Source organism: Colias croceus, chromosome 10 (assembly GCF_905220415.1).
Source record: "Colias croceus chromosome 10, ilColCroc2.1".
Classification (NCBI taxonomy): domain Eukaryota; kingdom Metazoa; phylum Arthropoda; class Insecta; order Lepidoptera; family Pieridae; genus Colias; species Colias croceus.
Genome location: NC_059546.1, coordinates 4,209,732 through 4,231,122, shown reverse-complemented (window position 1 = coordinate 4,231,122; position 21,391 = coordinate 4,209,732). Strand labels below are relative to the sequence as shown.

Here is a 21,391-nt window from a genome sequence, read left to right as displayed (position 1 = left end):
TTATGTCAGGTTAATGATTTTCTTTAAATTACGAGGTTTATGATAACATTCGGGTATGCTTCCATACAGGACTGATGATCTGAAGCCATCAGATCATCTCTATACAGTTTATCTACCCATGTGGTTTAATATCTACTCAGAAAAATCGTTAAGGACTGGATCAAACATTAAAAAAACATCTTGATTTAATCAACACTTAAATCAGTAGTGGGTATTAAAAGTTGTAATTTAATATTTAAGTTTAAAGGTGGTTTGAAGTTGGTCTAATAAGAAAAAGTGCTTCACTTTTAAGAAGTAAAGCTTGTTTGGGTGTTTATAGGTATTGATAGCTAGAAATTGGTTCAAATAAAGATAAGCAAGTATTGTATAATTATTTTGTATATTAAATACAGGTTTTATTGAAATGATTATTCAAATAACACATATGAAAGAATAATATGAAAGAAGTGTACCTATGTAGATATACATTAAATTATTGTCAAAATTACTTGAGCAAAGATTTAAGTAAATTTGTGACTAAATATATTGAAGTAGGTACGACTTTTTTTTTTTTTTTTTTTTTTTTATTTATTATCAAAAACAATAATGTTTACAAATATAAGTGTACAGTTGTGACTTAAAAAACCACTGAGGTTTATAGTGATGTTCGTATTTATATAATGACAATTTCGGTTTAACTGATTAACAATTTTTATAAGTAAAGACTAAATAATGTTTACATAATATGAAGACACATTTTATAACTTTAATATACATAACTACAATTGGGCTATATAATATTGCTTGAGTTTACGTTTGATATTTGTTTCAGTAATACTATTTCTTAGTTTAATATCCAACCCATTCAATATATCCGGTAGCAAGTACGCGGTACGACGTTGACCATACATGTTTTTTGAGAATGGTTTAGTTAAGTTCTTAAGTGTTGTGTTACGTGTGTGGTAGCAGTTAGAGTTTATTATTTGATTGTTTGTTTTGAAAAAGTTTTCCTTGAGCAACTGAAGTTCAAATTTATAATTGACTGGCAGGACATTACAGTGTTTAAAGAGTTTTGAGGTATCATTTTTAAATTTCATTTTTATTTGTGGTGACACTATTATTTTAAGAATTCGAACTTGTAAATTCAGAATTCTTTTTAAGTATGTTTTGTGAGTCCTACCATAGCTAGTTAGGCCGTATGATATTGTGGAGTCAGCAAAAGCATTGTACAGCAACAGTCTTGTTTCATATGGTAATCTGTTTTTAATTACATACAAGATTGCCAGAAAAGATCGCAGTTTATTGCACACTTTTTCGATGTGCGTCCTCCAGTTGAATCTGTTATCAATCGTTAAACCTAGGTAAGTGTAGGAGTCGACAGCCTCTACAGTTTCACATTGACATGTTGTCGCTCGCGGTTTACAATGCATACAGTTATGCGTGTGATTTTTAATACTTTGATAAAGATCACCAATAATGTGGGGGGATTTAATGTGCATTAACTTCGTTTTGCGTGCGTTTATTACCAGTCCAGCATCGTGACACCATCTACATAAGTTATCAAAGTCGTGTTGAAGCAGATTCATAGCTATGTCAATGTTTTTATGAGTTACTACAAGGCATGTATCGTCGGCAAACTGGAATATCTTAGAATGCTCTATTGCTTCTCCCATTTTATTGACGTATGCCAGGAAATGTAAGGGGCCCAACACAGAACCCTGCGCTGTTCCCATGTCAACCTTTGTAGCATCACTGTATGTATTACCAATTCTGACAAAGTTGTTGCGATTTTGAAGATAACTGTTGCACCACGCCAGTAAGCTGCCCGCCAGTCCACTATCTTCTAGTCTACATATTAGTTCCTTATGATCAAGTGTTTCAAAAGCGCGAGAAAAATCAATAAATAGCACCAGTATATGCATTTTTTCGTTAAGATTTAGGTTAACAGTATCAGTAAAGTCCGATAGAAGGGCGTGAGTGCTTTTTCCAGGTTGAAAGCCGTATTGGTTGTCAGAAATTACATTATTATCGTCATAAAATTTATGTATTTGGTCACTAACAACTTTTTCGACGATTTTATCAATTGCCGATAGTAATGTAATTGGTCTATAGTTCACAGGATTATCGTGTGCCCCTTTTTTAAATATTGGTCGGATACATCCTACTTTTAGTTTATCGGGGTATATACCTGTCTGAACCGAGATGACTAAATGCATAAAAGCAATTTTCTCTTCTCAATGCAATTTTTTTCTTTGGATGGTACCTCAATTAACTATTACAACTTGTAACAAGACTCTAGGTGCCTGTCTCAGTACCTACAATAAAATATTTAAATAAATTAGGATAGGTAATTAATACCTACAATAATAATTTTTGTTCCTTCACCCTTTAAGTTTCCAAATAACTGTATTGTGAATAACGGTAGATAGTTATTTAATTAGATACTATGTTACTTGTGCGTGTTTGACTGCTATTTAGAAATTTGTGTAGGCTGAGACATAATTATTATCTTTAGCTGTAGAGGATCAAATTCGTAGTTTGCGTTATCAATTTATTAGTGTGAGTTGACTGCTCGGGTAAGAATATAGTTCACTCTTTGGTTGCTATTAAAATTTTAAAGAAAATCAGCTTTACTTAAGAGGTATCCTATGACCTATCTAAATTCGAATATGTACCTTTGCATATTATAATTTAATTTAAATCATCAACCACAGGTTGGTACCATGGGTACCTGCTATAGGTGTAGTTTTCTAGGATTTGAGAGCATTATTTTGATAATGATTATTTTATATGCAGAATTTCGTTCGAGATTTAGGTATAAGACTAGGTATAGAATTACTTATAGAGCATACTGCTTAGCAGTGCATTGCTAAGCAGTATGTCGCTGAACATAAAGATTGTTTATAACTTATTAGTAAATAAGTATTTAAAGTTTATGAAGTTTCTTGTACGCAGGTAACATGTATAGCTGCATATTATACTTAATATGTTATGGATATCGAACAATGCGGTCACAATAGCAGCTCATTTGGTGCGTCCATCAGGAAAGTCGTGACTTGCAGTGAAATCGTCGATTACTTTCAGGGCCGTGTGGTCGTAAACTAATCTGCATGTTAAGCAATACCGTTAGAATGAGTTATTTTTTGTACCTAGGTAAGGTACCTACCTACCTAGGTATTAATTATTGCCTAAGTTTGTAATGGTTGCTTGCCTTGATTGAGACTTTTTTAATGATAAATAATTATGTGAAATGCATGTTTATTTATGTAGAGATGAAGTAGAGAAATAAGTGATTGGGAGACATTTTAACATCTAGGAATAAAAAATTAAATGATCTAATTTCCATCAAATTTAAACAAAATTTGTGTCATTTAGCATGTGTTTTTAGTTGTTATTAGTTTGCCTAGTTGCCGTGTAATTAACTAATTAGCAATATGTTCTTTACTCATTGTGAATTTTCAATTTTTATCCATCATAAATTATTTCCTTAATTTTATGTTTCATGGAATGAATTGCACATGCAACAAAAATCAAATTTTTAAAATTGAATTTCGGCAATGTTTACACAAACAGGATCGATTCAGCCGGTAAGCTCCTACAGTGACGCCATGCTCTCGACTGCCGCGATCCCACTCCGGTCCACTGCAAGCGCCACGCGCGCCGCCCATAAACATGTCACTTCAGGCCGCATACCGCGATTTACGACCTCTCACTCTAACACACCCATAACTCAGCCAAACAAAAGGGAAAGCTATACACTCATCGGTCCCCAGCGAATAGTTTAATTTACACACACAGATGCAATAAATTGAACTAGTACGCGTCTTAGAAGAGCGTTTTTAAACTTTCGTTTAAATCGTGTTTTTATCGGAATGGTAGAGCAATATTATTTTTTTAATATTATTTTTTTAAATGAAGGTTTATTAATAATTTTATAATTATTATTCTTACAAACTTTTCACTCTATCCCTGAGCGCGGGCTCACACAATGAAGTTTATCGTAACAAATGTAACGAGAACAGTATTTTCATCTCTCTCTAACTCACAATTCCCAGGTCGTAAATCGTGAAATGGCCGCATGTAGGTTACGCACACTGCCCGCGCAATTCCGGCGGGAGCGCATAAAGTATAGTTTTCTCTGTTTTATTGCGTGTTTTAGTGAGCGATAAAGGAGATGGGAATATAGCGGGAAATCAGCTGTTTGGGGCATGCTTTAAACGCGCTCAGGAATGTGGCGGATGAAATGTGCTGTGCGACTATCTGAATGTTACTCTACTTCGATATAATTTTTAGTTGAATGAAATTAAATTGTAATTTCATTTTTTTCGCATAGTTATTATAAGAATATAATATATTATTATGGTAAACTAAATGTATATGTTTACATTACGTTTGTCAAGACGTATATCTATTATGTGTTGTATAAATGTGACCGTTAACATTTTTGCAACCGTTATGCTTTGCCTTAAGCTGTACCTACCTACCTACATAAAATATTTTTTTTAAAGAAGAATTTTTTGCTATAATGTATATTATAACCTGCAATATTTTTTTCTTCTGTTTCAGTTTATGTGTGCGTCAAGTACGTAAATTATTCTACTGGCCAGATTTTGACAAAATTTGGTACCTACCTATGGGAAGAAACTAATACAGTCTATACATATAATAAAATCGTAGGAAAGTCAAAACTGTACATTGAATATTTTTTTAAAAGAATACATAATCCATGATCTATAATCGATATAGAAGCCAAAAATACAGTTTTTAGAATTTTTGTCTGTTTGTCTGTTTGTCTGTTTGTCTGTTTGTCTGTTTGTCTGTATGTTTGACCGAGCTAATCTCGAAAAGTACTGCATAGATTTACTTCAAATTTTGCATGAATATTCCTAAGAGGTCGGGTGAGGATAGTTTATACATATTATCATGATATCACATTCGGGGGTGGAGCTGTGAACCTTTATTTTTCTTACATATTCCGTGTACTACGACAGCGTACAATCTAAAGACTCATGTTTAAATGTTGGTTTCGAGTAAGCCATGCTATTATCTAGCTTTACAAAATAAAAACTATGTCATTTACGTAATTTAGGCAGAGAAACAGTTTAATGAATTTAGTAGTATAAAGACAAATTTGAAACAGCGCCATCTATGAAATGTTATAAAAATCAAATCAATTTACACGTTAACTATTGGAAATTAATAATCAAATGACGCATATAAAAATGTTGTTTGACAATATCCAGATTGACACTATAAAAATTATGCTATTTAAGTAACTTGGGAAAAGAAACATAGTTTTAAAAAGGAAGTTGTCTAATGTTAATTTTGTAACAGCGCCATCCATGAGATTTTATTAAAATCACTTATTGGAAAATGATAATTTAATTTTTTTTTATTTATTTATTTAACTCTTTAATTTTAATCAAGCTATACAAAAAATAAAATATTATATTGCGATTTTATACAAAAATACAGTATGTTTATTAGGCCACCTATTACTAAGCAATAATTTCTTCTAGGCAATTATATTATTATATTATAGCAAAAAAATCAGCTCGATAAAATTAAATTGTTTGTTGTTAGTTAATTTTGTAATCTTATTAATTGTAATGTGCATTTTTTTGCATAAAAGTTTTAATGTAATACTCAGTTTTGACAATTATTGCAAGTTCCAACAAAACCCTCATAAATCATAATTTTGAACAGATTTGAGCAAGATAATTTAAAAAATATGCCATGTATATTGTATCATAGAAAAGGTAAGTTTTTGATAGTTATCATTTCTTCATTAATTACATGTCGTTAGTACGAAATAAACATTGACTTTTGTTCAGTATTTATTATCTGTATGATTATTGCTTGGTAATTAATATATTTTCATGTTGCAAAATTAATTATAAACATAAGTGTGAAACTAGCTGGATTTCTTTTTACACACCCACAGATAATAATATATTCTATTATAAATCATAATAATATTTTATCACCATACAAAAATGTTTCCTTTTACCTAACTAGATGGCGTTAGTCTGGGACCTCATTTTGCTTTTGAATATGCTGTAAAATATTTGTTGTATCGTTGCTTACAACAGATGATTTTTTTTCTTTTGAAATATTACCGAAAAGCCGATACAAGAGAAAATATACAGGGTGTAATCGTTCAGTGTGCACAGGCGATTTTTCCGTAAGTATAACAGATAACAAAAAACTTTAAACTGATACCGAAAGTACTTATCAGTTAACCTAATGAGTAAAATGGCCATAATAAATTTTTAAAAATTAATCGAGAAATATCAAAAAAATTATCTTTAAACCCTTATACATTACTGTATGAAATATGAATATCCCATATACATTTAATATGAAAGATTTTAGCTTTCTTTTTCTTTTTTTGGTTTTCTGCTTTAATTACTTCGCAAATTTGAAGTGGCATTTTCCACGCTTTTTCCGGACATTTTCACCCGGATGTTTTCCGGGAATTCCCCAGGCATTTCCTGGTTATTTTGTCATAAATTACAGTGTATTTGGGACATAATAAAGTAAGTTTCCACCAAATTTTAAAATAAAAAATTTAATAAAAAACCAAAAACTAGGTTTTTTTTAATTTTTGATCTAAATTTTGGGGTTATGTGAAAAAATTGTAAATACAAAGGTTGTAGATCTTTTTATTACAACTTTGCCATTGAACTTTTTTCCGTAGGACTTGTAGTTTTGTCGGAAATCGCGAGAAACCATTTTTTCTCTTAAAAGCTCCCCCCTCCCACTTCCCGAACTCGGATTGACCGTAATTTATTTTTCCTTTTATTTTTATCATATTCCCCTCCTTTTCATCCTACTGCGATTTTTTTTTGTTTCAAAAATTATCTACCCTGGTCTAATAGGGTACTTTTTATCGTGGGAAAACTATCCAAAGTCAATTTTCCACGCGGACGAAGTCGCGGGCACAGCTAGTTATGAATAAGTGTATATTTTTATTTAAAAAAATGAGGTTTCGTTGTATAGGTATTTGAACATTAAATGATTTTAGCTAAAAATAGTTGACAAAATATACACATCTGAAGTCTTGAAACTGTATTAGCCATTAGGTAATATAGTTTAGGTATTCTTCGAAAATCAATGAGATACAAAATTTCTAGGCTTGCATGTAAAGCCGTGGGCGGAAGGCTAGTTTAATATAAATCGATAGGAAATCTAGGTGTTTGCGTTTTGATTATTAGGATAATTATGTCGTACACTCTTATTTCTGGAATGGGTCACAGGTAGGCAGAATTCCCACTATTACCCGTGTTCCTGGAATAAAATATTTGAATTTGAATTAAGTTACGGTTTTAGTCTACTGTTGTCAGGCAATTTCATAGTGATAAGTGAAATTGATGGTAGGTATTATTATAATCAGTTAATAAAAGCAGTTGAGCAGTGGTGGCTCAGTGAGCAGTGGTGGCTCAGTGGTGAGACCTCGGACTTCGAATCGATAAGTCCAGGGTTCGAGACCAGGCGAGCGCGCAGGAAATAAATTGATTTTTCAATTTATCTGCGCATGTTATAACATCACTACTGCTCGAACGGTGAAGGAAAACATCGTGAGGAAACCGACATGTCGAAGAATTAAAAAAAAAAAAAAAAAAAAAAGTTCGACGACATGTGTCATCCGCCAACACGCACTTGGCCAGCGTGGTGGATTATGGCCTGTACCCTCATAGGAGGCCCGTGTCCCAGCAGTGGGAACGTATATGGGCTGATGATGATGATGATGAATAAAAGCATCTACATATTATAATAATAGTAACCTTAACGACAAGTATTGTAATAGTTCAAGAATATTATGTTCTCTGTACCTACTATTGTTAGATGTTTTAAAAATTATTACCTACTAGGTACCTACATACCCATAAATACATGTATGAGAAATAAAATTACTTTTATGGTAATTTAGCATTTTGTTTTATTTTCCACTTGATAAATTTCATTCATTAACAACATGTTTTTCTTACACTGCAGGAAAATAAGTCTACTAAAAGAAATATGAATTTCTTTAGCCGATAGCGGGATGGTAGAGGCAACACATACCTACCTACCTAATGGCAATTGGTTCTACGCTCACGCGTCAACCACTGTACCGCCTCCTTGGTACAGTGGTTGAGCGTAGAACCGAAGGGTCCTGGGTTCGATTCCCGGTGGAGACGAAGAAAAAAAAAATGTCTCGGTCTGGTAGGACACAGAAGGCTGATCACATACTTATCCCTAAAGAAAAATCGATCAGTGAAACAGATGTTTTCATAATGCATCTGCCCCTTACCCCACTACGGGGATATGTGACTTCACTTTTTAATGGCAATTGACAGGTGAACAGATTTATAAAAGGCTAAAATTATTGAAAATTAATTAAAATGGTATTTTCTAGATTTTGTCCTGATTTTGTTGATTTAAATTTATTGATTTAATGTGCAGAATTGTGTCCGTAGTAAGTTGATACATTTTAGATGAAATGGATTGAATATTTTGTCAGTGATTAGAGTGAAAACTATCCACAATGTGCCTATATGACTTGTGTAGGCATATAAATAGTAGCATTTAATAGTAATATTTGTTATTAAAATAAATATTTAATATTATATCACCCAAGACAGTGTTATTGTTTAATTTGTATTTTCAATTTTAAATAATGTAATAAGACATAACGTCTTTCCAAAACTTCCATCAGGAAGTTTTCAATATTCTCTAGGTACGGAAATAGGTACCTTTATAGGTAGATATGTCAACGATAAAAATAAAAATATTAGCTTGAAGCTAAAATTACGTTTTTAAGTCCACCTATGAACATCCACATTTTCTATGAACATCGCCTTACACCATGACATGACGGTATTGCTATGACGTGACCTTAAAATTTTACTCTCAACATGCCCAAAGAAGTTTCACTTCAAATATCTGAAATAAATCAGTAGGTACAACAAAAAATAAAGCTCAATGTCAACGAACATATTTTTAACACCACAAAATAAAAGCCAAATAATTATTCACAAAATATGAACAGTATAATAAAAAAAAACAAACAATACACCTACGTAGTATAACTATGCTTATTTGACGCGCGCGACAGCCGGCCGTTCGGTGACAAATGACTGAGGCGTTCGTTTATCTCGCGGCGGCGAGTTTGGTGGGGAGAGTAATGGCACCCAAACGAACGCTTCTCATTGGTTATTATTAAACTCCATTCGAATCTTTTCAATTTGGGCGATCCATGTCTATTCTCTTACGAACACTTCAGTTGTAGGTAAGTTACCGTGTGCTCATGATAAATTAATGTGGTCTTACTTTATGGGATAGCTGGTAGGTATAGTTGTTTTCCTAACAAAGTGAAGGAATTTATTTATTTACTTTATATTAGTCCAATTTCAACTTATTTAATTTATTTTTTGTGTTATGTAATTATTGTTTTCTTCAAATAAAGTGAATTTATTTAAGGTTTAAAATAATATATACGTTATAATAGGTATATATTTTTTAATTTTATCATATAATTATGTATAAGAAAAATAATAAATCTGCTACATATGTGCCTAACATATCTTTTTATTGTCACAGAGGTCAAAAGGTGGATCGCCTGAAGTCCACCATCACCAGTGGTAGAGCCTCTACAAACGCATAGGATGCCTTTAAATAATAAAGGATAAAGAAATTATTGTCGACAGGCATAAAATAATGAACCAGGGATAGTGATACCAGCCTCCGGCTTCCCTAATTATCATGCGAAACATAGAAGCATTTCTAAAGTAACTATTTACCACCGACCTGTGGAGGTGTGGTACTTTCTTTGATGCAAGCTGGCTATTCGTGCCGAATCATGTTCGATTAGTGTATTAATCTATAAATACAATCTATCCATAATATTTATGACCTTCTAAATATCTGGTCAAAGAGTCTCAAGTAAAACAAAAGGCTTAAAAAATACTCTTTTCAATTTATTTTATTTTTATTGAAAAAAAAAAGGATTCAAATGGGATTGGAATTTTGATATATGAATGGAAAATGATTTGTTTGACAAGGAATGCCTGCCTGTCAAACATGGAAAAAGAACAGCTGTGTATAGGTATCTGATAAATTAGTTAGTTTTACTTTATAAATAATGAAAATCATAAAAGTAGTACGACAAAGTCGTTTTAGTGATTGGTCCAAAATGAAATGAGGTTGATTGACAATTTGACAATCTATTAAGTCAATCGTTTGATTTGGTGCGCACGCGCCTTAAATAAGGTACATTGATGCATAGTGACATTGAGAGCTTATCTGAACGGCTGTCTTTAGTTAATAGATTCGTTCGTGATAAAATAACATTCATAGAAGATTCATAGTATATAATTATTTTATAATGAATAACGGGCAATGTGTGAAGTAGAGACACTTTCACGTGAAACGTATTAGTTATCAACGTCTGGTGCATCGAACGATACACGAAGAAACTTTACGACGCCGCACTTGCTCGGATCTGCCGTGCTACTGACAACCACCGCTGATACAATTCTATCGCGGACGGAGTGTTCAATTAATCGGCTCGATTAACGTTGTCTCTCGGACATCAATGGTGCTGGCTTAACGGAGGGTGGTGTGTCCTTTTCTGTTGGTCGCAGATTTAGTGCGGCGCCGCGACGTACGTCGCTAGGCGGGGGGTGCGGCGTCGCTCGTAAAGCATCGGTCGGCACACTCAACTGACGCGCGCGTCGGCGACTACGCGTTGCGTAACTCAGCGCGCCATAAACAACGACTTCTCGCGTCGCCGGTCGCACCTGACGGCCGCGTACCCACGTGCGCCTGACGCATTACGTATTGCGCTCATGCCTTCGATAAAACGCTGACACGTGACTTGACGAGTGAAACTCTTAAACTCTGTAGAACTGTGAGTTTGTGAAGAAGTTATTAGCGAGCGGGATGCCGCGAGCCCATTTGCCGACGGCGGACGGCGGCCGCTCCGCTTAAGGTAAGGTTTATTGCCGATTTATTGCTCCCGACTTCGCTCAAGCCGGAGCAGAGGGTCGCACATAAGTTCTGTTCGTTGAACAAACTTTTGTGCGGGATCTCGATGACATTTCATAGGTATTCCGAATGATTACAACGGCGCATTCGTTGTAACACGCCGACAATAAATAGCCCTACACATTACGACGGAGAAAATTATTATGAGTCATTTAGCGTGAAGAACGACGTTCACGTTTTATAAGAGAAAACATCTAATTAAAAAGATTTTAGACAAACTATTCAATTTGTATGATTGCCAAACAATGACAATAAACATTTCAAAGTTGCTCTAGAACAGCTGGGTAAGAAGTTATTTGAGGAGACCAAAAGTATTTTAAAAACGAATGAATTTACTACTCTGTCTTACAAAACAAACACAGAAATATGTAGGTATAAAATGAAACAATACAGACTACCACTACATAAAAGTTTCCTAACAGTATCTCATAATAGATATTTGACTTAATATATTGAACGTTCATTAATAAAATTATCTTCAAACATATAGTAATAGCAACTCCACAATAATAATCTATTTTCTTACTTAGCTCTACATAGTCATACACATTTGAAAATGCCAAGTAGTAATATGCCTTACGCCCTTGACTTAAAGCCTATTTTTGCGTTACTTCAAAGGATAAAAGGATATTATTTAAGAAGTCTCTTTTAAATATTCATTTTTAGTTTAGAATGTTTGATAGATACCTATCTACTATTAAAATTGTTAGTAACAAAACCAGTGTAGTCATAAAACTTTTATGTCTCTATCTACCTACTAGAAAGAATAAATATAAATACTAGTACCTAATTATTTGTGTATAATTTATATTATATAGAGCTATTGGGATAAATGATAAAAAATAATTATTGTTTATATTATGTAAATAATAAATTCACTAAGTATATGAGTATGTATTTTACAAGGCCTATTAACCATGTACCTACCTACAAATTATCTATATGCCTATATAAAAGTGAAACCCGTTTCGCGTTGTCACGGTATCACGTGTGAACGGCTGAAACGATTTCGATAATTCTTTTTTTATTAAATTCCTTGAAGAACGAGGATGATTTTTATGTAGAGAAAACGTACCTTAATAAGTATCACGGGCAAAGCCGGGGCGGACCGCTAGTTTTATTTATTAAAAATTATCACGTCTTATAATTTCCCAATAAAAGATATACAAATAAAGTACTTGATACCTTAATACGGTTTTCCATAGAAGATAGTGAGGCAAAAAACGGGTAAATGGTAAATCATTTGATAGGTAAATTTATGAGCCCAATAAGGAAATGTTAACCTCCTATTGGAAGACTATATCCACTTATAATTAACTGTATCTCCACCGCCATGTAAATAGTGCCATTAACTAAAATTAAAAGATAACAAATAATTACTTTTCTGTAGGTTGACTTGTTTGAATTTAAATTAAAAATATTTCACCTAGCCGCGTGATAAGGGGTTAGTAACATGGTTCAATGTACAAGGTAATGTACCTAACCTGTTTTTCGATGACGTCAACTATTATATTATAAACATTAATTGTAACTTTTTTTAAAGTCAAGAATTTAATTGTATTTGTATCCTTACGTTTGGTACATTTAAGCGAAATAAATCTAAGTTTAATTTTGAAAGTCAAAGTTTTGAAAGACTTTCAAAGTAAATTAAAACTGTAAATGGCTGTATAAGATCCTAATGCATGTAAAGTTTTAAAGATTCAGCTTTTGTTAAATATACCATTGTGAGAAATATCACATTACCAAAATTTATTGCTATTTATTATTAAACACATTTAAGTTTATGAAAATGCATGCTTAAAAAAGATGAGTAGGGGGTAAAACCTAAATAAGTAGATAGTAAAGTCAAAATAGTACGGCAAAACTTAAAAAAAATCAACAAAAACGGTTCAACCTTAGGTAGGTATTTAATATATATATACTTATGTACATGTTTTTATAATTACACATTATGATTGTAAAAATACCCAAATTACACATTATAATTATCTATAAACTTTAAAAAAACCTCATACATGTTAATTACATATACACAAAACTAATAAATGTTTTCCCACATAAAAATAGAACATCCATCCATAAAAAAATAAAAATAAACTCCGCATTAACGCTTCATATTCCATATTTGTAGGAAAGAATTAAAAGTCCAATTGCAAAGAAATAAATGAGACACTGATCCTAAGATAATATTATGGGATATAATTTATCACACCGTACATAGCTGTATTGGGAGCAAGTTTTTATTAAAACTGTCTTGACGAGATTTGTCATAAAAACTACCCTCATTAAATGACACCTACCACGTACTTAGAAAATTGAATTATACATCGTTTTATGGGTTAGGTAGATACTGTACAAGTGTTTTTTTGTTATTTAAATCAAACACGTCTTATAATGATATCTAATTGTTAGGTTTGTAATAATACAATAAAAATATTAAATACATTATTAATAGTTGTAACTATATCATATTAATAGTGTATTATATAATAATAGTAAGGGAAAATCAGTCGTTTAATATAATTGGGTAGTATCTACCTAAGACTATACAAATATTATTAACTACCTACTTATTGATGAAAACAATTTAAACCCGTAAATAATAATAATACATTTAAAACAGTTAATTTGTAATATAAGCCATATAAATTCCATTCACAGAATTATATTGTAATATTATGATGTGTTGAAAATGTTTGCGATTCTGCGCACGCGCCGCCATAATTTAGTTTTCACATAGAGTTTGATTACAATCTGACCTCTGTAGTGTTTTCTAAACTAAAATCTGTATTACGCTTAGTAGCTAAGGAATAAACAATAGAAAATGTTACGCCATGATAAAATATGCGAAATATAAAATAAATTTTATCTCTACATTTTTTGAAACAAGTAAATCTTGATCAATTTGTCTTTAAATGTTAATAAAACTGAAAATGTGTTAATAAATTTAGGACTTCAAGCAAGTTTACTTCAATAAAGTTATTAAGTTTTTAATATCTATAATATAAAATAACCCATTAATATACACAGTATGTGACTAATTAAATAAATATTTAATATAAATTCTTATAAAATACCAATGAACACTGACAGGCAGTAATTGTATGTAAGCAGGTTTCAACAATGTATCAAATGCATTTTATAAAGGCTAGAAACGGCTTTGCACTAAGTCGGCAAATAGATATTTAGGGCAAAAAGGCCGCTCAAGTTCAAAGTATGCGTTGGGACCATTCATTGCTCTATTCCACTTGTAGCTATGTTATTGTCGCTGTACGTATTAAATAAATTAATAATTAATAATTATACATTATTTATAGATACTATTTAGTAAGTAGTAAAAACAATTATAAAATTTAGATCTTGTTTAAGGCAGCATAATCGTTAAGCAGTGGTTTCTACCAGGCAATAGTAAGGTCTTTTTGTTAATTGCACGAAGAAATAAAAGTAGGTAGTTGATGCAATAATGAAGATGTTAATTTAAATTATATCTTCCTATTTTATTAAGTAGGTATAAACCATATTAGTTATCTCCTTGAAACATTAAGACAAAGATAATTTTTAATTTAGCTGGCTAATGAATTCATAATAAAACTTTCTTTCAATACAATAAATACTATATCTACTAGGTATAGTGCTGTATGAAGAACTCACAAAGAGTCTGTGTCATTTTTACTCTCATAAAATACATGATTGAGCGACTTCTATTTATAGTTAAGTATGTGTTATGATTTATTATGTGAAATAAAATGGAAAGAGTTCTTACTTCTTACCAATGCTCATAAAACAACAGCATATGTAGGTATACCTGTATTGTGCTATAAATTTTGCTTTGGTATACAAATATAAATTATAGAAAAACATGGATTCATAAGCTAAGTATTGAATATAAATGAAAACATGAAAAAATATAAATAAAATAAACGTACAACCACTCGCACAATCGAACCATTATTGTAGTGCATTTATTACTAAAACGGACCAAAAAAGATGAGTAGTAATGCAAAGGACTCTATATCGATCGTGAAATTGTCTCCCTCACGGTAATAAATTATCATCTTAATAAGTTAATGAGTGATTCCAACAATACCTCGGTTTTTGCGACGCGAGGTGTGCCACTCCACTCGTTATTGCCGTATGTGAATCGAGCATCTGCCACTCGAATTTGATTAAAATTCATGTTTATTTATCGACTATTTTATTTCAGTTTCTTGCTTGTTCACACATTAAGCTATGTTAAAAGAAAGTTCGAATTTTTTTTGTAATATCGATACATACCTGTTTTTAATTAGTGCCGAGCTGTATCTACGATTAATGGTCATTTTACGATGCGCTCTCGATTTATTCGAGACCGCAGCTTCCTCTAAGACTGTATTTGCATATTTTTATCTTCATGGCACATGAATGCTTGCAACTGTAGTGTCAGCGAATAATATAAATATCGATGAAGTTCTAAATATAGTTAAACGTTTTATTGGCGCCGCATCGCGTCGCGTAGATAGGTACGCCGTCAGGCCAGTATTTAATTTTGATAAAAACTTAATTCGAAGCGTCAAACATTCTGAAGTACCAGGTGAACGCGTTACCTCCCGCGATACTTGCAAAAAATCGACATCTGTTAAAAAATGTATGCAAGCGGTCGTACACACGATCATATCTACTTGAAATACGTCGTTGGAGACAAATTGCAGTCACTTCAAACGTGGCGAGCGATCGTCTCGCAGCCGCAGCGGAATAAGCAAATAGCCGTTCGTATCGTACAGTGTATGTACACCGGTGACCGCATCGCAGCGAATCCGTCCCACCGGTGCGGTAACAAAACGCAAATTGCCTTATCGCTAGATATCGCGAAGAACCGTAAACCGGACCGTAAAGCACACTTCAGCTTTAAATCCGCATAATTATCGAATAAGCTATAAATTATACGGTGTGGGAGCGCACGTTTGTATTCTCATTGGGTCCCGCTTGTTACAACATCATTGTCTTATACTTTAAATATATTTATGTATTACTTAATCGTCCACTCTTAGCATACCCTTTGTCCCAGAACGTTCTGTCTCCATACACATATTATATTGTATTGATATTATAGCTTTTAAATAGCTAACAAATTATTCACTTTTATTTCAATTTTACATACCTACATATCTGCAAAATACACGCGAAATAAAGAATACTTACACTTATCTGCATATCATCAAAATATGTTAATATGTATAGAATTTTATTTGCGTACGCAATTTATATAAAATATAAACAAGAATCAATTTAAATAACTGCATTTAATTGTGTCACGATTCAGAATATATACTTACAATATTTTTCATTCTTATCCGTTGAATTTAAATGCAATGACAACATAATTTTGATAAGATTGACGTGTATAGTCAATAAATGTAAACATAAAGCTCGATTATAGTTGATCAATTAGGACGAATACGTATCAACTACTTAATCATATTTTCGTCTGATTTAAAGATGTTTTGACCTCACACTTCGATAATGAATGAGGCGGTCGTAAACGGTAGAATCAAGAGAACATTAATGTCAATAAAAAAGCCATAAACTCTATTAGCAGTCATAAACCTCACCGCATCTGTTCAATAGCTGGTTTCGCGTACAAATATCGTTCAAACTCACATTATTTAATAGGCTTCTCATAAAAAATATTATCAGTTTATTATATTAAGTATTATATTAAGTTACTTTATACAAAGTGATTCTCGTGAATTTTTTCATACATTAAGAGCTGTAAATTTTCATGTCATACGATAGCGTCCTTTGATAAAGAACACGGAAACGAGCTTTTGTTATAAGCCTACATAAATAGAGCAATAAATTACCACAAGGTGTTTCAGCGTCGATCGTCTTTTGGCCACAGTTCTTCAAAACATCCTCTCATTGATTCATTGTCAAATGCATTACCATAATAATTGGTTACCTGCTTACTTAAGCAGGTGAATTGCTAGAAATGAGCTTTGTCTAAATCCTCTTTGTAGATTGTGCAATTTTATTGTCTCACGACCCCTGACGGTCTGTTCCTATTGTCACTAGATAAAAGCATTCTTTTATTTTTTAAAAGTTAACGGACCTTCAAAGAAATTTGTAAACATAACGGGTCTCGTGCGTTGTATTTGCATCTTTTCGCTGTTTAACATCACAATAGACGACAGAATGCAATTTTTTTACTGATTTACTACGAGATGTGCACTTTAGTTTTGAGTTTGTGATACTGTTACGTCACATTTAAACACATGTTTGTATTTTTTAAACACGCCTTTGTTAAACTTGATGATTCTTTAGAAATGTGAAGATGTTTCTTTTGTTTTAATAGTTTTTAATTGCTCCCGTCTCTATTGTGCGCAAATATTTATTATTCCTTTGTAACAAAAGTCAGTCAGGATCTATTGTATTTCAAAGAAATTCTTTAATTTCTTTTTAAAAATATTTTATAAAGAACAAACTTCACATGCGTATTGTGCAATTTATGCGTAGTGAATTTTAAATTAGTTTATAAAACATTTGACGGTTAATTAATAAAAAAAACTCGTGGTACATTTAAATAGGAAAACAGGTTTAGATATTAAAATTGAATAGATATTTTTCAGTAATAAGACATGTTGCCTCAAATACGTTTTTAAAACTTCCTTAAAAAGGATGAAGGAAGTTTTAAACCTACCTCATTATTTGAAACAAGAATTTTCCATTAGGACCACTTAATGTACCTAATTCTAAATTAACCTCCTCAGTGAAAATGGACACATTGTAACGGTTTGTTTACGTTTTTTTAAGCTTACAGTTTTGAAATAGAAAATATAGATTACATTAGATAGGTATATTTACTGTGTAACTTTATAGGTACCGTATGTTTAACAAAGACTATAAATGCATTGCACTTTGATATGAAAGGAAATTAGTTATTCCTCAGATAAATATAAAAATACTCCAGTATGGGCTTTTTTAAATTTTAATACTTTATAAAAACGTTCTCTATTCGTTAAATACTCTAAAAACTTTTAAGTAACGTTATTTATGTTATAAAAAAGTTTAGCCTGCCCGTCGAAGCTGTGGTATGACTTGAAAATTGTAATATTTCAAAATTACTCAAGAGTCGCGTTTGCTTGAATAATGTGCTAAGTTTTGGGGTGGTTGTTCCCCGTGCGTGCCGCGCCCAACTGTTTCTCAACTTCTGTTCTAGAACAATCAATCATTGTTACTTTATTAACTAAATAAGTTAGAGCTAAATAAGTTAGCCTGGTAGAGATCACTCTGAAGTGATAAGGTCCCCCATTAAACATATTAAAGCTGTATGAAATTTGTTATTTACTTTTCAATTTTATAAAAATATCTACAGGTAATAAAGGCTCAATAAATAAATAAGTCGCATACAATTGTGTTATCTGTGCAATTTCAATTTAGACAAATATATGATAGAGAATACCTACAGCACTCAAATTACATCAGATAAGGATGTTATGAATTATTCAGAAAAATAAGTTATTAAATAAATTAATATTTTATCGACGTGATATTAAATGGGATAATATATTTGTATCGCATATTGTTTTCTTTTATTTATATGTAGATAAATTAATATGAATTTTATTAATTTAAATATCTTAAGTCTCTATCTAAAACAAACTATCATTAATCAAACAGACTACACTGTATTCAAGCGCAGTCTACATTTACAGATAAAATTTTCATACTTTAAATAAAAAGTCCGTTAACATTTTCGTTTAGTGGTCCACCAGAGGTCCGAGTCACCGTTTGATTTTATATAGATAACTCCATATAGTATATTCTGGAGGCCGCACGTGGCGAGGGCCATGTGACAAACCGGTCTTGAACAAGCCTAGTAACCTCTAAACGACTCCGTACGTGAGTTAAGGATTCCTCAATTCACTTTTAAGCCCCTTTTGTAACGCTCCGCGCGTGGGAATATGAAAATCGTGTGAAAACTTCACTCTTGCGAAAGTGCTAATTTAGTAACGAGACCGCTACGTTTTTATTTTTAGTACCTAATCATTTAAATATATTCTTACAACGAACTATTTCACAATTCCTTTGAATTCATAAATACGTTGTTTATTTTATACTATATCCTTTAGTCTTCTAACCAGTTACATTATTGTCAGTCTCAGCAACTAAGCCATTTATAATACCATGTTGAATTATGAAACAAGGAGCTTATACAAGGAATTTTGTGTAGGTATCAAACTTGAATAGAATACTGTTGATATTATTAACAAGACAAACAAGTTTATTAAGACGTTTCAATTTAGCTAGATATTTATGGCGAATGATTATATTTAAACGTAGTTTTAGATAGCAACACCATATTAATTAGATAAATTAGGAAAGTCGATGTTGAATATTTATATTCGATGTCATAATATTTTAAATTACAGTACAATTTATGTTGACCCTACATCTTTATTATGTCAATTGAACGATAGGGCGCATTGAATACCTACAACGATACCTTGAAATGAACAATTCAATAATTGTACCTACTTAGTTAAAAGTTAAAACTATAGGTTATAACTCGCTCTCACATATTTCAGAAACATGCTAAGTGCTTAATTCGAGTTGAACGTTAGACTTGGCAAATTCGTATAGAGTTTAATTGAAATCCTTCGCTAAATGTAGAGAAACCGCACCTGTAAAACTTCGAGGCTTGAAACTTGAAGAATTCGCTTCGCTCCGCTCGCCTCGTTAGACGTTCGCTCTTTGCAAAACCTCTTTTTATTTATGCTATAACTTTGATACGGCTGCGGTTACATTCGATATGGGAACAAAATTAAATCCATTATTTATAATTATAACCCAACTAATGTAAGCAAATTACTAATTAGAGATGTGCTAAATTATTTAATTTATGTTTCGTCATCTTATAGTCTTTTAAATACTTATAAGTATAAAAAAATATGTCAACGCCCGCGCCGTTTTAAAAAGATTATTCTACAATAAATATTTAAATTAACGTTTTTGCCTAATTAGATTCTTATGTGTTATGTAGGATATTACTTTTGAGTTTGTATGCTCTAAAATGTTAATCTAAAACTAGATACATAATACCTACTATTGCAAAATTATAACTACAGAGACAGATCGTTTTAATTCGTTCTAAACTGAATACAACACATTTACCGTTTAAAATACCATAGCCAATTAAAAAAACGTACATCACTTTCTAGAATTCGCAACACGCAATTGTAAGGTGTCGGAAAAACGCTGGTAATTCTATGAAAATGCAGTTCATCGAAGAAACCTGCTTTGGAATGCCACATGCCGTCTCATATCAATATCGATAAAATTGCGTCACAATTGAAATTAATCTCTCCTGCCATAGGTTTAATGTACATTTTGAAATAGCGGACAAATTGCTTTTACGTTATAACGCTATGTTTCCTTAATTGTTTCAAGTTTTTGTTTGAGCAAGGTGCGGATATAGTTACCGGGGAACTTAATAAACGGCTCATGCTGATTTATTAATATAGGTGGTCTGCTCTAGGATTAACTTTCATGTCTAGATTTTATGATGCAGTTGTGATGTTGTGGTATTGAATTATTATTAAGAGTTGTTTTTAAAAACGGATATTGAACTCAGTGTGGTGTTATTATGAATTTTATTCATGTGTTGTGTCGGTTGATATATTTTATGGTAAGTTTATGACAGTAGAATGATAAATTGGCATAAATTGCAACTGCTTCATAGCGCACGTTATCTATCTAGGCATCACAGAGCTGACTGCTCAACGCATAATAGCTTGACCTCGCTCTTTGCGATCAAACGTGGACTTCTACTTGAAATAAATTATTGCATGGCATACTCAATATAACATATTATAAATTATTTCTAATATATAAATCACTTGATGTTAATTACATGTTATAATAATTTATATTTTTCAAATATTAGTAATAAATATTAAACTCTCTAGTTAAGTGTACTACATTGATTTCGTTATTGGCCTTAGAATAAAATATTTATAAAATATACTTAATTAAAACACAATCATAATATGTAATTTTGGTGTCATTGATTATTTAATGTGTAGGTAAATTGCAATACCTATAATTAGGAATTCCTTTTAGAATGGCATTAAGGTATGTATGTGGGCTATATCTCTGTCAGTACTCACATGGTTAATTGTTTATGTTCATACTCAGATACATATTTGGCATATTTACTAATTGTTATTGCCCACCTAATATTTTAATATTCTTGGATTTTGTGATACGATATAGATGATTTTTTCTTTCTCTCCTTTTTGCATAGTAGATAATATCTCCTAAAATGTTTTATAACAAAACTTTTAGGAATCTGGAGTGAACCATGTAGGTACCTATCTATAAAGATTTTTTCAAAATAATTTCA

At 31.8% G+C, this 21,391-nt stretch overlaps 1 protein-coding gene across 3 annotated transcripts in view; it reads left to right on the top strand.

The window, feature by feature from the left end:
• The first annotated feature begins 10,583 nt into the window (after nt 1-10,583).
• The window catches only part of LOC123695111 (homeotic protein antennapedia-like), a 150,450-nt gene continuing 139,642 nt past the window's right edge, over nt 10,584-21,391 (top strand). For all 3 annotated transcript variants that reach the window (XM_045640835.1, XM_045640841.1, XM_045640839.1), the window contains exon 1: nt 10,584-10,954. The gene's annotated coding sequence lies outside the window, so the exon portion shown is untranslated. The remainder of the gene's footprint in view (nt 10,955-21,391) is intronic.